Here is a 16,233-nt window from a genome sequence, read left to right on the forward strand (position 1 = left end):
AAACATCAAAGAAACCAAGGACCTAGGAGTTTATGGCCATAAACCCCCCAAGGATTGGTCCATGGGCCGTAAACTCCCCTAATGAAGCCAAATGATGCCCTAACTTCCCCATTTGACTTGGAAAAATGCATAGAACTTTATACCCTTTCATTTAAGACCTTAATTCATGAAGGGAATGACCAAGTGAGAGTTTAAGGCCGTAAACTCTAAGTTTACATCCGTGAACTCCCTTAAGTGGTTCATTTGGAGCCTTAACCCTTTCCTATGCCCTAAATGTGAACCTAGCCAAACTCTACAAGTGATTTAAGACCTTTTAGCATCCAATAGCACACCACCCATGAGTTTACGGCAGTAAACTCATGCAGATATGGTCTTAGGGCCGAAATCTCCATAAAGAGTTTACTCTTGAAGAGTAAACTCCCTAACTAGGCCATACACTTCCTTATTTCAACCCAATAGCCTCCTAACACTTGACCAAAGTGTTTTCCGCACATTAGGATGCGTATACGTGTTTAATTAGTATTATAATTACTAATTATATGTAAACATATGCCTTCATATGTTACTAGGTCACTAAGTGTGTTCAAGTCTTTACTTGACACCGAGCACCCAACTGGCACCTCCATCCGATCCACTTACAATAGGTGAGTTCATACCCCTGAATTAACCTTTTAAATGATTTTACTGCTTTTATAGGGGGGGGGGAATACAAGTTGATCTATACAGTTATTATATAAATCACATGTGATTAATAACTGTATAGCAAAATAGATTTTTTCATGATAACTGTTTTATCCAGCTTGAAATGTTCCAATCTTGCTTTCAACTCTTGTTAAAGGTTTTCCAAAGATTTTCTTCACTTAATCTGTTTTATAAAAATCATTTTCAAAGTTGTTACGAAAGGCTTTCAAAGGATTCTAAAGATTTTCAAAACTCGTTTTACAAACTGACATCAAGTCGTAAATTTCTTATGTGTAAAGTTTTTCCAAAGTTTTCTTCAGAGTTTTCTTCTATGCTTTTATTTCGTTAAATGCATGCCTATATTTGTATAGTTATATAAATAATGTTTGAAAGACTTAGGAAGGCTAGTTCGCCCTATTTCCTTTTCCTCGTTGGGATGTGGTCTGGTGGGTATCGGTTATCTGTCCGAAGGTCGTTCAAACATTAGTTATATATTATGTATACATGTATAGACATAAAGGTTTCCATCGACCGGTTCATTTCCCTTGGGTAGCAAGGGCATCCTTCCAGTCACCGTTCATAGACCAGAGACACTAGTAACTATTATAGGAATAGTTAGGAGGTTCTATTTACTCTTTCTAGTGTGAGAATTCCAAAGGAGTCAGTTCATTTGTGAGTCTCTATCATTAGTCCAGTACCTACATTAGAATTCAGAATATGAGATGCATCCTCTGGGCACGGATTTCCCCGTTGTCAAGTTGGTAACCAGAGTCTCCTATAGGGAGAACGGGCATTATGTGTATAGATCTATACGAGACTGACACTCCCACACCCTGACTGCTAGCTACAGTCCCCGGCTGACCAAGCCAAGGGGTGACAGATGTCACATTCATTCCGACGCTTGTAGGGTGTCTAGTACTCTATTGTCAATCAGTATGGTTACGAGTATCTCCATGTTTACCTTATAATTCATGGCCTTAAGGTAACAAGATTTATCACTATATTTTCTTGTTTTAGACTTTGCTAGCCGTGTCGTTCATCTGATACTGTCTGGAGTCTGTATTTTCTTGTTTTAGACTTTGCTAGTTGTGTCGTTCATTCGATACTGTCTGGAGTGTGTATTTTCTTGTTTAGACTTTGCTAGCTGTATCGTTCATTTGATACTGTCTGGAGTCTGTATTTTCTTGTTTAGACTTTGCTAGCTGTATCGTTCATTTGATACTGTCTAGAGTCTGTATTTTCTTGTTTTAGACTTTGCTAGCTGTGTCGTTCATTCGATGTTGTCTGGAGTCAGTGCTTCCTTTTGTTAAACTGAGCCAGGCGTATCATTCAATCGATACTCTCCTGTAGTCTATGATTTTCTTTTGCCTTAGTCAGCAGTATCACTGCTGAGGCATATGTTATTTTCCCCTGACATTTCTACTTGTGATTTTCCCATTATTCCTTTAAAATTCAATACTGTATTCTGATAATAATAGTATTTTTGGGGAAAATTTCTCCTTAAAACGTAAATCTACTGGGTCTTGGTAGAAGACTTCTTTTATTTAGAAAATATAAGATTTTCTGGAAAGAACGCTAATACACCGTAGATTCTAAACTACTATCTTTCATAAAGTTATTTTGAATAAAATGCTTACTTACACAAACGACACTAAATACTTATGGACTCACCAACATTATAAAAATGCTGATACTCGCTTTCAAAATAACTTGTATTCTCAAGTCAGTGATAGACAGGTACATCCCGGGAGCTTTTGTGGAGACAGCCTAGTACCGAGTTGCATCTATACTATTCCTTGTATTACTTTGATGTTGCTATGAAATTTAACCTATGTAAAAACTATTACTATTAATGCAATGGTTGTTGTACTTTGATTACTATACTGCATATGTTGTGATACTTGACATGACGTCATCCACCCCATAACGTTTCCGTCATTCCGGTTTTGGGGTGTGACATACAGGTTGCGAGCCTGCTAGCGTTCCACTGGACTGTCTAGAAGAGTCCGTGGTCGTCATCCATACTCCGCTAGATGAATGGAACAACAACAACATCGAGGCCTCTCATCAATTTATCACACACCAACTATTTCATCTACCCACGTTATACCCAACATATTTGTAGATAATATATATATATATATATATATATATATATATATATATATATATATATATATATATATAGTTTAAATCATTTTAAAACTTGTATAAACATTCATTCAACAACCATCTCAAATAAACAATCAATATATATACACATAGCACGTATTTATATACAATACTTCATATCTATGTGTAAGATGAATGTGACTATACACTCACTTGATTTAATGATAATCGGGCAACACTTCGTTTCTTAAAATGATCGTTTATGATAAAACCGGGGGCTTTAATGAAAAACCAGGCTCTGCGAGGTTGGAGCTTCAAAACCGAAAAGATAAATTTTTCCGGGTCTTCGGGCACTTCGGGACGTGTTTCGAGTGTTGGAAACGATTCTGGGGCTTCGGGGGAAGTCAAAATAGTCAAAATATAAGTTTAGGGGTGAAAAGTGGCAAATTTCTAATTCTAGCCAGCAAGTCTCGAAACCCCCTATTTATAGGGTGCGAGACCGGAGTTTGAAAGGCTGAGAAGGATCCACGTAGCAGCTGCGAGGCTCGGACCTGGAGGGGAGACGTGGCTCGGATGTGAAGGCGCGTCGGAGGCTGGTAGGCGAGACGTGGCTCGCTGCGAACAGGCCACACATGCGATACGCATCGGTCTCGGACTGGGCCACGACTCGGATGACGCAGCTACTTCGGACATGGGTCAGCAGCGAGGCGAGGGTGACGTGGCCGGTTCCAATCCATACGAATTTCTCGGAAATTGCACCTAAACCTTCTAAAATCCATAACTTTCTCATACGGGCTCCGTTTTTGACGTTCTTCATATGCACGCGTAGGTAAAATTATGCTCTACAACTTTCATTTAGACTTCGTCGGCTAATTTTGAATTTAATTTTTATATTATTATTTTTAACAGACCGGGACAAGAAAATCCGTTAAAAATTCATAACTTCTTCATCCGACGTCCGTTTTCGTCAGTCTTTTTACCGTTGTACTACTATTGACGAGACCTTCGATTCTCGTTTAGGTTGTGTCGGCTAAATATCGCTCGATCTTAAATTCGAGTTTTTAGCTGTCTATTGCTAAGCTAAAATTTAGAAAAATCATAACTTCCTCATACGAAGTCAGATTTGAGCGTTCTTTTTATGTACGATCTCGGTTTAACAAACACTACAACTTTCGTTTAGATTGCTAAGGCTAAAAAGCACCTTATCATAAATTTACTTTTTACGTTTCCCGGTGCCGTGCCAGTTCCGTCACGAAACTTCGACATGTCATAACTTCTTCGTTATAACTCGGATTTCGGCGTTCTTTATATCTCCAGAATCCTTGTTTCGGACACTACAACTTTCTTAAAAGATATCGGCTTTATCTAAAATTTATTTTCAACACTTATTTTTATTATTAATTAATTAAATCATAATAATTAAGCAAATAAGCACATAATTCACATAATTCCTCTTTATTATTTCAAAATGAGTTACAAAGGTTGACCTAGACTATTACACCATTATTAATGCTTTAGCCCAAAAACACAGGCGTTATAGGGTCTTTGGCCCAAAAAGCCATAAAAGATGGCCTCCAAGGTGCTTGGGGTGTCCATGGCAGTAAAGTGGGCACCTTTGTGCCATAACCCCCCCCCCCCCCCCAATAGACCTGGATATAAAGCATACACTAACTTCCAACACTTAATCCCGAATACAACCCCTCTAGGGCTTAGAAAGATGTAGGAAAAGGCCCAAAAAATCAAGATCTATAGACAAAGATTCAGCTTCATACCTCCAATAAGCTGAAAATGAGCTCCAAACTTTGGATCTTCTTGTTTCCCCTTGGACTCATAAGTCTCCTTCTCCCTTCCAAGATTTAAACACAAAAAGTAGCACCGCAAGGCTCAAGAACACAATAAGAACAACTAGGGTTTCGATATACAACTTTCTGGGAGTGATAGGGATGATGGAGGCTGAGATAAGGTGTTTAAATAGGGTGCAAACCCTCAAATTTAGGGTTTTACTCAAACAACACTTACTCGCCGAGTCAATCTTCCGACTCGTCGAGTAGGCCACTTAAACTGTCCGTGAATCTTGAATCTACTCGACGAGTTGGGCCTCCAACTCGTCGAGTCATAGAGAAAAACATAAGAAATGCTTGAATTAACTACGTACCTGGAATCGGGTGTTACATAATTAGTTGATTCCTAAAATTCCAACAACAATCAAATATAGAGGAAATAATCATATCAGTTTATTTCTAGACAAAATCCACAAAACATGATCCTGAATGAAAAATTACAACTTTCAAATTCCAAGTATCCAACAACTAAACAAGTAGAACAATAGAAATTAGAAAAGAGAGAAGACAGAACAGGGCAACATGCTACAACCGAACAGGAGGGAGCATACCTGAATCCCTAATTACGTGATTTTATTCACTTCTATTCTGTTAATAGGAAAGAACAACAGAAGTGCAGTTGTGTTGTGCATAACAGCTCAACGACAACAACACTGTAGCAAGTAACAGTGGTGAATGGTGGGAGCCGACAACTTTGATTTAGCGATTACCGACTAGCGACGGAACGATTGAACGATGAATGATTGCTTCTCCATCTCTCATGATCAGACTTCTTGGCAAATAGAACACTGGATCAGGAGGGGCCACAACCCAAGACTCACGCTGTTATGTGACAACCCGAACCTTTTCCGTTAACGCTAGTCCGATTCTGTTAAATGAAATTTTGAATTTTATTTGTTCCGTTAATTTCTTGTGGTTTAGGAAAATCATTTAATTTATAAAAATTAAATTCATATAAGAGTCGGAACCAAAATCTCACAAAAATCCCGGATTTTCCTTCGAAAATCAGCAAAATTCGATCAGTATGGTGTTCATGGCCATGAGCCCGATCATGGCCGTAAACCGTTCACGACCGGGAACCCACCCCCCGCGGTAAACCCAACCTATATATATATATATATATATATTCACACCCTCATTTCTTCAAGGCTGGCCGAAAACACTACTTTCTCTCTCTAAAACCATCACCCGAAAACAAAAGAAATATCTCATTTATCACCCGGAAATCATCCAATTCATCTTGGAACTTGTTTTGGAGAATCAAGCATTCATCAGTTCATATAAATCGAACACCCCTCATACTTGAGTTCACGGCCGTAAACCTTTTAAATCTTCATATTTCGCCAAGAACACCAAGATCAGGCAGTAAACCACTCAAGGGCCGTAAACCATTCAAAAGCCGAAATTTGTGTATGGCCGAGAACCGTTCACGGCCGCAATCAGCCCTAAGCCGTGAACGCTGAAAACCCGCCTTTTCCGATCTAATCGAGTCCTGATAATATTCCTAAACCAAAATCAATTGTTTTCCAACACTATAATTAATGGTTTCGCTAATAAAATGCATTTATGTGTTTAATTATTATTAGGACTCTGTTAAATCCGCGTCCAACAACTCAAGGGTCCTCATTCCAGTTTCACAGTCCGACACCTTCATGCAACCAACAGTGAGTTCATACCCCTACGCTTTTACTATTTTCAACGTTTTCAGGGGGAGAATACAAGCCAAACACAAATGATTTTGTGAGCTTATACAAAAGAATTTCAACAGATTTAAAACTTATGCAATTGATACAACCAAAAAGATTATCATATTTTAGAAAATATTTAGATATTTTATCCCTTTTGTAACATGCTGAGCATAAGGGACGTTTTCGACTTACAGCCATAATTGCATAGTTTTCAGATCAATACATGAACCAAGTACATAACATACATGCAAACTATAATAGGTATAGTTTGGGATTTCAATACACAGTTTTACAAATTCAGAGCTTATACATCAACAAACATATAAACTATGGTAGACTTAGTTTATGATATACATTACTACTTTCGGATTTCAGGAGTATATCACTATATAATTATTTAAGTATAACTATTATTACTCTATAAGGTATACAAATGAATTCAAATACAAGAGAACAATACAGAACCACACGTAAACTAGTTAATACAGGATTGTGAGACATCTCTTCAGTTGGACCCTTAGGGGTACTAAATAAATCCTATCTTTTAGTGTAACCAGAGTCTCCTGGAGGGAGAGTGTGAGATTTGTGAATAGATCTATTCGAGACTGACAATCCCACACCTAAACTGCTAGCTACAATTAGGCAGGCATGCCTGGGGTGACAAATATCATATTGTCCGATGCCTGAAGAACGTCGAAGAGGTCATCATTCATATCAAGCATGGTTACACGACTCATAATTGTATAAAACAACCTTTGTTAACGGGATTCCATTCTTCATTAGTTTTATTTTAATTAATAGAACTACTATACATTATACTGGAGGATTCCAGGGAATACAACTCATGGTTTTATTTTAAGTAATGAAACTACTATACATACTGGTGGTATCCAGGGTTTTCAAACAAAATATTCCATACATTACTGGTGGTAGCCAGGGTTTACATACAAAAGGTTTTCATTCAAAACAACATGATACAAAACAGCTGGTAGTAATCAGGCATTCGAACTAATACTTTATTAAACACTGTAACGAACATATACATTAGAAAATATTGGATTTTCTTGAGAAGCATACAAACATTTTTTTTACAAATTCAATGACAGGTTTACAATACAAAAACATTTTATGAACTCACCAACTTAATGTTGATACTCTTTCAAAATCGCTAGTATTCTCAGGAAATCAGTAGACAGGTACTCTTGTAGGCTTTTGAGAAGACGGAGCGTATAGAGTCACATCTTCTATATTTTACTATACTTTTTATGTATACCAACTATGTATCAAACAAATGTAAATATCTATATTCCAATGTAATGGTTGTGTTTACTTTGATTACTATGATACAATTGTTGTGATACCGTGCATGACGTCCTCCACCCCCGAACGTTTCCGACGTTTCGGTTTGGGGGTGTGACAGATTGGTATCAGAGCTATGTTTTATAGTGCACTAAGTATACTTTTTAAAACATAAGTATTTTATAAGAAGTATAGAAGTATATATACATACCAGAAATAGTATCGCAAGTAGAACAAAACAAAAGTATTTGGATGTTGGACACTGCAGTTAAACATGGATAGTTATGTAATCATGTCTGGAATAAATATAGTCTGATCAACTATATTTATTTGAGACACAACCAACATGTGTTTAGGGGTGACTGTGGTGTTGCAACAGGCCTAAAAATTACCACGCTATATACAACAAGAGATCGATAGAACATAACATACAACTTAAAATACTATAGGAGTATTTTATCTAGAGCCGAACTCAGTGTAGATATTCATTCCAAGTGTTGCTACTTATTTCTTTTCTAGCGATAGTTTACTTGTATTGGTAGCTTTTCCTTGTATATCGCTGGGTAGAACACTTTATATATCATGTTGAGATATGTCTTGTTTCATATCACTTGATTCTAAATTCTAGGGGACTTACCATCCCCTTCTTCATGATTATTTCAGAGTAAGATGCCTCAGAAGAAGAGACCCAACAGAAAGAATAACAATCCCCCGACAGATCCATCACCGCCACCTCCCCAGTACGACCCAACTGTCTTCCAAGAAGATGTGACAGCCACCGTGGTTACTATAATGTCCCAAATTAACGCCAACGGTACAAGTGGGGCGGGTAGTGGTGCCCAAACTTCCAATCTTGGTGATAGTCATGGTCATACCAGGGAATGTACATACAAAGATTTTTTTCGAATGCTAATCCGCGGTCTTTCGATGGCACTGGAGGTGTCATTGCCCTGACTCAGTGGTTCGAGAAGATAGAGCCAATCTTTGAGATATGTGCTTGCCCCAAATCCAACAAGGTGAAGTTTGCAGCATGCACCTTCACCGACAGAGCACTAACTTGGTGGAATGGAGAAGTCAAATCTCTAACTCTTACGATGGCTAATGCCATGAGTTGGGAGGATCTGAAAGAACTAATGCTCGCTGAGTACTGCCCACGAGGCGAGATGCAGAAGCTAGAGGACGATCTCTGAACTTAAAGATGAAAGGCTCCGACATTGCTGCTTACACTAAGAGATTCAGTGATCTTGCTCTTCTCTGCCTGGGAATGGTCACCACGGAGAGCAAGAAAGTAGAAAGATTCTTATGTGGATTAACACCCCCAACTCATGAAAATGTCCTGGCTACAAATCCGATGATGTTTGATAGTGCTAAACGGTTGGCGCAAACTTTGATTGACCATGGGGACCGCCAGGATCCCATGCCAGCTGCCCACGAACCACCTAAGGAGAGCGGTGGGAAGAAAAAGTTCTAGAATAAGCACAAGGGCAAGCCTTCGCAGGAGCCCTCCAAGAAGCAGCAAGTAGTGGTAGTGCATGCCACTACTACTCCTGTCGCTACCCCTACAACTCAAGCACCTGCCAGTAGATATGCTGGAACCCTCCCGAGGTGCGACAAGTGTAACTTCAACCATCACGGATCATGTGGTGAAATGTTGTGCAAAAACTGTGGCATAAAAGGGCATACAACTCATTTTTGCAAGACACAAGTCCAAGCCACTAATCAGGCTCCTGGAGCTGGAGTAAGCCAAGCCTGTTATGGATATGGTGAGACCGAGCACTTCAAGAGAAATTGCCAAAAGGCAACAGCTGGAAACACAGGGAAAGTGCTTGCTATGGGCCAGAAGGGGGCTTTCGTTGATCCCACCATAGTTTCGGGTACGTTCCTCCTCGACAACTCTTATACATGCATTCTTTTTTATAGTGGTGCAGAGAGAATTTTTGTTAGCCATGCATTCAAACATCTACCCAAGCATAAATCCCAACCTCTAACCGAAACATTTACCATTGAGATGGCTAATCGTAAGAAAGAGAGCACTAACGACATATTCATAGGTTGTACGCTTACCCTAAACAATTATTCATTTCCCATCGATATTATGTCGGTCTCCATTAAGAGTTTCAATGTCATTATCTTCATGGACTGGTTAAGTCTTCATCGTGCCAATATCCTTTGTTTCGAGAAATCCATTCACCTAAATCTGCCTAAAAGCGAAGCTCTCATCATTTATGGCGATAAACTCAACAAAAACCTTCTTACCATATCATGCATCAAAGCCCAAAATATCTACGAAAAGAGTGTCAAGCATTCCTAGCCCATGTCGTTAACGAAAATCAGGAAGTTAAGGATATCGAGAGCATCCCTGAAGTCTGCAACTTTCTAGATATCTTTCCTGAAGATCTCCCCGGAATCCCTCCCGAACGCCAATTCGAGTTCCGAATCGACTTAATCCCCCGAGCTACCCCTATAGCCAAATTCCATTACCGTCTAGCACCGGTAGAAATGCAAGAGTTATCCAGCCAGCTCAATGAACTGCTCAACAAAGGATTCATTAGACCGATCTTCTCACCCTAGGGAGCCCCGATATTATTTGTGAAAAATAAGGATGGATCCTTCCGGATGTATATAGATTATCGCGAACTAAATAAGCTCACCATCAAGAATCGCTACCCTCTTCCCCGAATAGACGACCTCTTCGATCAACTACAAGGAGCCAGTTACTTCTCAAAGATAGACCTGAGATCAGGATACCATCAATTGCGAGTTAATGAGGGTGATATTCCTAAGATAGCTTTTCGGACTCGATATGGTCACTACAAGTTTGTAGTGATGCCCTTCGATCTAACCAACAGACCGGCAATATTCATTGATCTGATGAATCGGGTGTGCCGCCCCTTCCTAGACAAGTTCGTGATAGTATTCATTGATGATATACTTTTCTATTCTCGAAGCGAGGAAGATTATAGACAATACTTGAGGCTAGTGCTAGAAACTTTACGGGCGGAGAAACTGTATGTGAAATTCTCTAAGTGTGAATTCTGGATCAGAAAGGTAACTTTCCTTGGTCACGTGGTTAGCGAGGAAGGCATACACATGGACCCATCCAAAATCAAGGCGATTGAGAAATGGTCAGCACCGAAGACGCCCACAGAAATCCGTCAATTCTTGGGTCTAGTTGGCTATTATCGCAGATTTATCCAGAACTTCTCTAGAATTGCTAAGCCTCTAACCACCCTAACTCAGAAAGGTGTATCCTTTAGTTGGGGAGAAAAGCAAGACACTGCGTTTCAAACATTAAAGCGGGCCTTATGCAACACACCTATCCTGTCTTTGCCAGAAGGGACAGAGGACTTTGTTGTCTACTGCGATGCATTTAATCAGGGCCTAGGTTGTGTGCTCATGCAGAGAGGAAAAGTCATTGCTTATGCCTCGAGACAGCTGAAAGCACAATAAGTCAATTATACAACTCACAACTTGGAGTTGGGAGCAGTGGTCTTCGCATTAAAGATATGGAGACATTATCTCTACGGAATCAAGAACACTGTCTTCACCGAGCATAAGAGCCTACAACACATTTTCGATCAGAAGGAGGTGAACATGAGGCAACGACGATGGGTGGAGCTACTCAATGATTATGAGTGTGAAATACGCTATCATCCAGGAAAGGCTAATGTGGTAGTAGATGCCCTCAGCCGGAAGGAGTACTCAGGTCACAGAGTGAAGGAACTGACTATGACCATCCATTCCCATCTATCCGCTCAAATCAGAGAGGCTCAGCTGGAAGCCTTGAAACCAGAGAACATGTTGGATGAAGCTTTGAGAGATCAAGGGAGATGGAGTCTACTATTTCATGAACCAGATTTGGACCCCAAAGTTCGGCAGTTACAGAGAGGTTGTCATGAGCGAAGCTCAGAGGACTCAATAATCCGTTCACCCAGGTTTAGATAAGATGTATCTGGATCTCAAAAAGGTCTATTGGTTGCCAAATATGAAAGCGGAGATTGCTATATTCATGGGCAAGTGCCTGACTTGCGCCAAGGTGAAGGTGGAATATCAAAAGCCCTTAGGTCTACTTCAACAGCCAAAAATACCTGAGTGGAAATGGGAAAGAATTGCGATGGATTTCATCACTAAATTGCCCAAGACTCCAAGTGGGTATGACACCATCTAGATAATTGTCGACAAGATTGACTAAATCCGCCCACTTCTTGCCAATCAAAGAAACCTTCAAGACGGAGAGACTGACACGAACCTACATTCAAGAGATAGTCTGTCTGCATGGTGTGCCTGTGTCCATTAACTCCGATCGGGATAGCAGATTCACCTCGATATTTTGTTAGTCACTGCAGAAGGCTCTTCGAACTAAGATGGATATGAGCACAACATATCATCCACAAACCGATGGGCAGAGTGAGAGGACCATTCAGACATTGGAAGACATGTTGAGGGCATGTGTTATAGACTTTGGCAAGTTGTGGGACACCCATTTTCCCTTGGTCGAGTTCTCCGACAACAACATATATCATACCAGTATCAAGGTTGCACCGTTTGAAGCCCTCTATGTCCGTAAGTGCAGATCCCCTCTGTGTTGGGCTGAGGTGGGTGACACGCAGCTAGCTATGGGTCAAGTCCCCGACAACACTCTCGCAGGCCCAAAAATCATTCGAGAAACCACCGCAAGGATTGTGAAAATCTGAGAACGACTGAAGGCCTCTAGGGATAGACAAAAGAGCTACACCGACAGAAGACGAAAACCATTGGAGTTCCAGGTTGGTGAGTGTGTTATGTTGAAGGTCTCACCCTAGAAGGGCGTGATATGCTTTGGGAAGTGTGGAAAGCTGAATCCAAGATACATTGGTCCATTCGAGATTCTCACTAGGATCGGTCCCGTAGCATACAAACTTCGTTTACCCCAAGAGCTTAGTGATATTGCTATATTTATACTTATTTTTAGGCAATATTTAAGTACATTTTTATTAATAAGTTGATAATATGTTTAGAATAATGGTACTTATGACTTTAAATTGTTATTTTTAGTCAATTAAAAGGATTTTCGAAGAGAGGGACCAAAAGTGACAATATGTAGAACATGGGAGACTTGGAAGACAATAAATGAATAAATCCACGAAAGATACTAAATCCACGACGTGGCAAAGTCGGCCACGACGTGGCATGAGAATTCTAGAAGATAAAGATCGCGTTCTGGAGGAATCCTTGCCCGGTACGGATAACTTGAAGCCCACGACGTGGCCTGGATAGCTACGACGTGTCGCGAGATTTTGGAGTCTATTTAAGTATTATTGATCATTACGAAAGGGCAACTTTTTGGCTGAAGAAAGGAGTTCCAGAAGACGATTTGGAGCGAAAGAAAGGTTCTGGAAAAAGGTTTTCAACACCAAAAAGAGTAAAGGTTCATATTTTAGTTAATTAAGAACATGCTTTTTATTACTTTAAGTTGTGTTAGTTTATTAGTTGCTATGATGAGAAGCTGAATCTAGCTACTCTTGTTTAGCTAGATGAAGCTTCCAACTTATGAATAGCTCAAATTTTTATGGATTTATTTAGTTGGTAAAATTGCTTGTGTTTAATTTGTATTACCTAGCATGTTTATGTTTGTTGCTTTAATTACTTGATTGCATGTTCTGTGTAGCTTAGTGACCATTAACTGCATGAACTTGTTTACCTAATGATTTAGTGAACATTGAATTGTTAGAGCTAGGATTGACCAATTTTAGTTAGTAATTAGAGTAAAGGAGCTTAGCTGTGCTAGAGAACGTGTATTGTGACTATAATTGCATTTTTATAAACAAATCTTACATAGCATATTTACATTCATAATTAGTTCTGTGTTTAATTGTGTGTGAACATACATGGTTTTACATGAATTAGTTAATTATTGGTAAAGTTAGAACTAAATTACTAATATAATTAAAACCAACTTGATAATCCATAATCATTAACTAGCCATAAGAAAGAAGTGGATTCAATCTAAACAAGAGTGTGTTTTTACTTATTGAATTTGATTTAAGTTCGTCTGATCTTGTAAAATCAGATAAAGCCCCTTTTAAACTTGTTAATAATTAGGTTAATTTAATAGTAAGTAAATTAGTTAGTAACATCGTTCCCTGTGATCGACACCCGACTTACCTAAGCTATACTGTAATCTGACTAGGTACACTGCCTATAAGTGCATAGATAGTCTAAGTTTGTTAGGTTATAAATATTAAAATTAGTGGGTACTTTTGTGCACATCAAGTTTTTGGCGCCGTTGTCGGGGAACGGCTTAGTTTTTAGCTTATTTATTTGCATTAAATTAACCGATCCTTCTTGTGGAGTAAAAACCACAAAAAGTTAATTTTTCAGCAAAGTATAATTTTTCTTTCTGGCATAGAGTCCACGACGTGGCCAGATACGTGCCACGACGTGGACATCTAAAACACTAGATTCTTAGTTGTTAGTTAGTTTTTCTTATTTTAGTTCAGTTTTACGTTTTTTTTTTAGTTTAGCAAGTTGCAGGAGTTCATGACCAGAGGCTCAAACATACCCTTGGTGCCACCACTTGAAGATCCCGAGTCTGCAAATCACAACAAAAAGACGCCCTTACAAGAATTGAAGTCAACTTTTTCAAGGAAGTCGTGAAAGAAGACAGGAGAGTCAAGTTCATCCGCGAGGCACAAGAGAAATTTTGAGCATTTGGATCAAACACCCGTCCAAACCGAGTCCGAATACGATACCGAGCCGGAATTTGAAGAACACACAAGCGAACCCGAGAACGAGCCAAGGAACGAGAAGGCAGCAATTGTAGAGATGTCCATGGGATCTTACAAGAAGCGGATCCGAGAAGATATAGGTCCCGGTTTAGTCCAACCCGCAATACCTGCCACTGCCATATTCGAGTTGAAGGGGCACATTTTGACTGCACTGAAGGACATCCCATTTTTTGGGAAAGATCATGAGGATGCTTTTAAGCATCTAGATGAAGTCAACGACATTGCAGATTACTTCAATGTCCCAAATGTCAACAGAAACACAGTCTTGCTTAGGATGCTTCCCATCACTTTCAAAGGAGCTGCTAAGGAGTGGTTAAAAGCACTTCCACCAGGTACAATTACCACTTGGGCTCAAATGCGAGAGCAATTCCTGGACCAGTTTTGCCCGCCGTCCAAGATAGCCAAACTCAAGAAGGCAATAGCCAACTTTGAGCAACAGTCGGGGGAGTCATTATATGAAGCATGGGAGCGGTACAAGGGCTTGCTCAGAAATTGCCCTCAGCATGATCTAAATGTGTAACAAGAGATGTCAATCTTCTATGATGGGGTCAACGTTATGACTAGACAACTCCTTGATTCTCAAGGACCTTTGACAAAGAAAAATCCAAGGGAGGTTAAGGAGCTGATTGAAGAATTCGCGAAGCACTCTCGCGAATACCACAACCCTAGGCAAGATGGAGTCAAAGGCGGTGGAGGGGCCCAAACTGAAGAAATAGCAGCTGTAATGGCCATGCTGAATAATTTGGATCGAAGGATAACACAAATGGACCAGTCAATACATGCCATAAGAGTGGGTTGCGAGAAATGTAGTGGTCCACACTTGACCAAGGATTGCAATGTAGATGAGTTTGGGAACAGAAAAGCTCAAGTGTGCTACTCTAGTGGGGATAAGTTTGATGAGGACTGGAGGAAACCGAAGAAGGAGTGGCTGCCATATGAAGAGTATAAGAAGCAAAAAGAAGAGAAGTTTAGGCAGACAAGTCGAGGCTTTTATCAAAAGGAGCAGCCACCAGCTGAGAAGAAACCCGATCTAGAGACCATTTTGATGAAGTTTATGGAAGCTTCGGAAAAGAGACACGATGCCACTGATTCTGCTATTAAGGAACAACAAAGTTTAATAAAGAATCAGCAAGCCTCCATCTATAACCTTGAAGTACAATTTGGTCAATTAGCCACTCTGGTTCATGAAAAATTGTCCCCGAAAAATCCCGAAGTAAAAACCCAATCTCATGTAATGGCCATCGATACTGAAGAAAAAGCAATATATGAGTTCCTGGAGGCATTGGATGAAGAACCACAGCAGCCCGATCCAAACCCAAAGAAGCCAAAGTTCGAAAGTGAAAGGGTTGCTGAAACAGCTTTGCCACGATGTGGCACTCCTCTGGCCACGACGTGGCCCATGTCTGATCAAAAAGTCTTTGAACCCGTGTCGGTTTATCAGCCGCCCTTGCCATATCCATCCTGAGCTGCACTTAGTCTACTGGAGAAGGAGCATATAGAGTTTGTCAAGCATGTGAGGGGGATCCCGATCAATACTCCCTTTGTCGAGTCCTTATCCAAAATTCCCGAGCACCAGAAATTACTGCAAGATTTGATAGACACTCGCGAGCAATTAAAGAAGCAGTCTAAGGTGGTTCTAAGTGAACAAAGCTCAAAACCCGTGTTAGGAGAGACACCAGAGAAGATGGGGGATCCTGGATGCCTCACTCTTCCGTGTTAGTTTGGTAATAAAATGAAGGTTAATGCTTTAGCCGATTCGGGGGCTAGCATTAATTTGATGCCTTTTTCATTTTATCAAAAATTGGAAATTCAGAAGATGAAGGCTGCAAAAATGACGATTCACAT

The 16,233-nt window shown here is 39.9% G+C and overlaps 1 non-coding gene across 1 annotated transcript; it reads right to left on the bottom strand.

Annotated features, from left to right (window-relative positions):
• Positions 1-14,791: 14,791 nt before the first annotated feature.
• Positions 14,792-14,898, bottom strand: LOC145103373 (small nucleolar RNA R71). Its single transcript, XR_013706467.1, has one exon. It is a non-coding gene; the product is annotated as a small nucleolar RNA R71 (small nucleolar RNA).
• Between the last annotated feature and the right edge of the window lie 1,335 nt (positions 14,899-16,233).

Source organism: Lactuca serriola, chromosome 4 (assembly GCF_051521515.1).
Source record: "Lactuca serriola cultivar US96UC23 chromosome 4, Lser_US96UC23_V15, whole genome shotgun sequence".
Classification (NCBI taxonomy): Eukaryota; Viridiplantae; Streptophyta; class Magnoliopsida; order Asterales; family Asteraceae; genus Lactuca; species Lactuca serriola.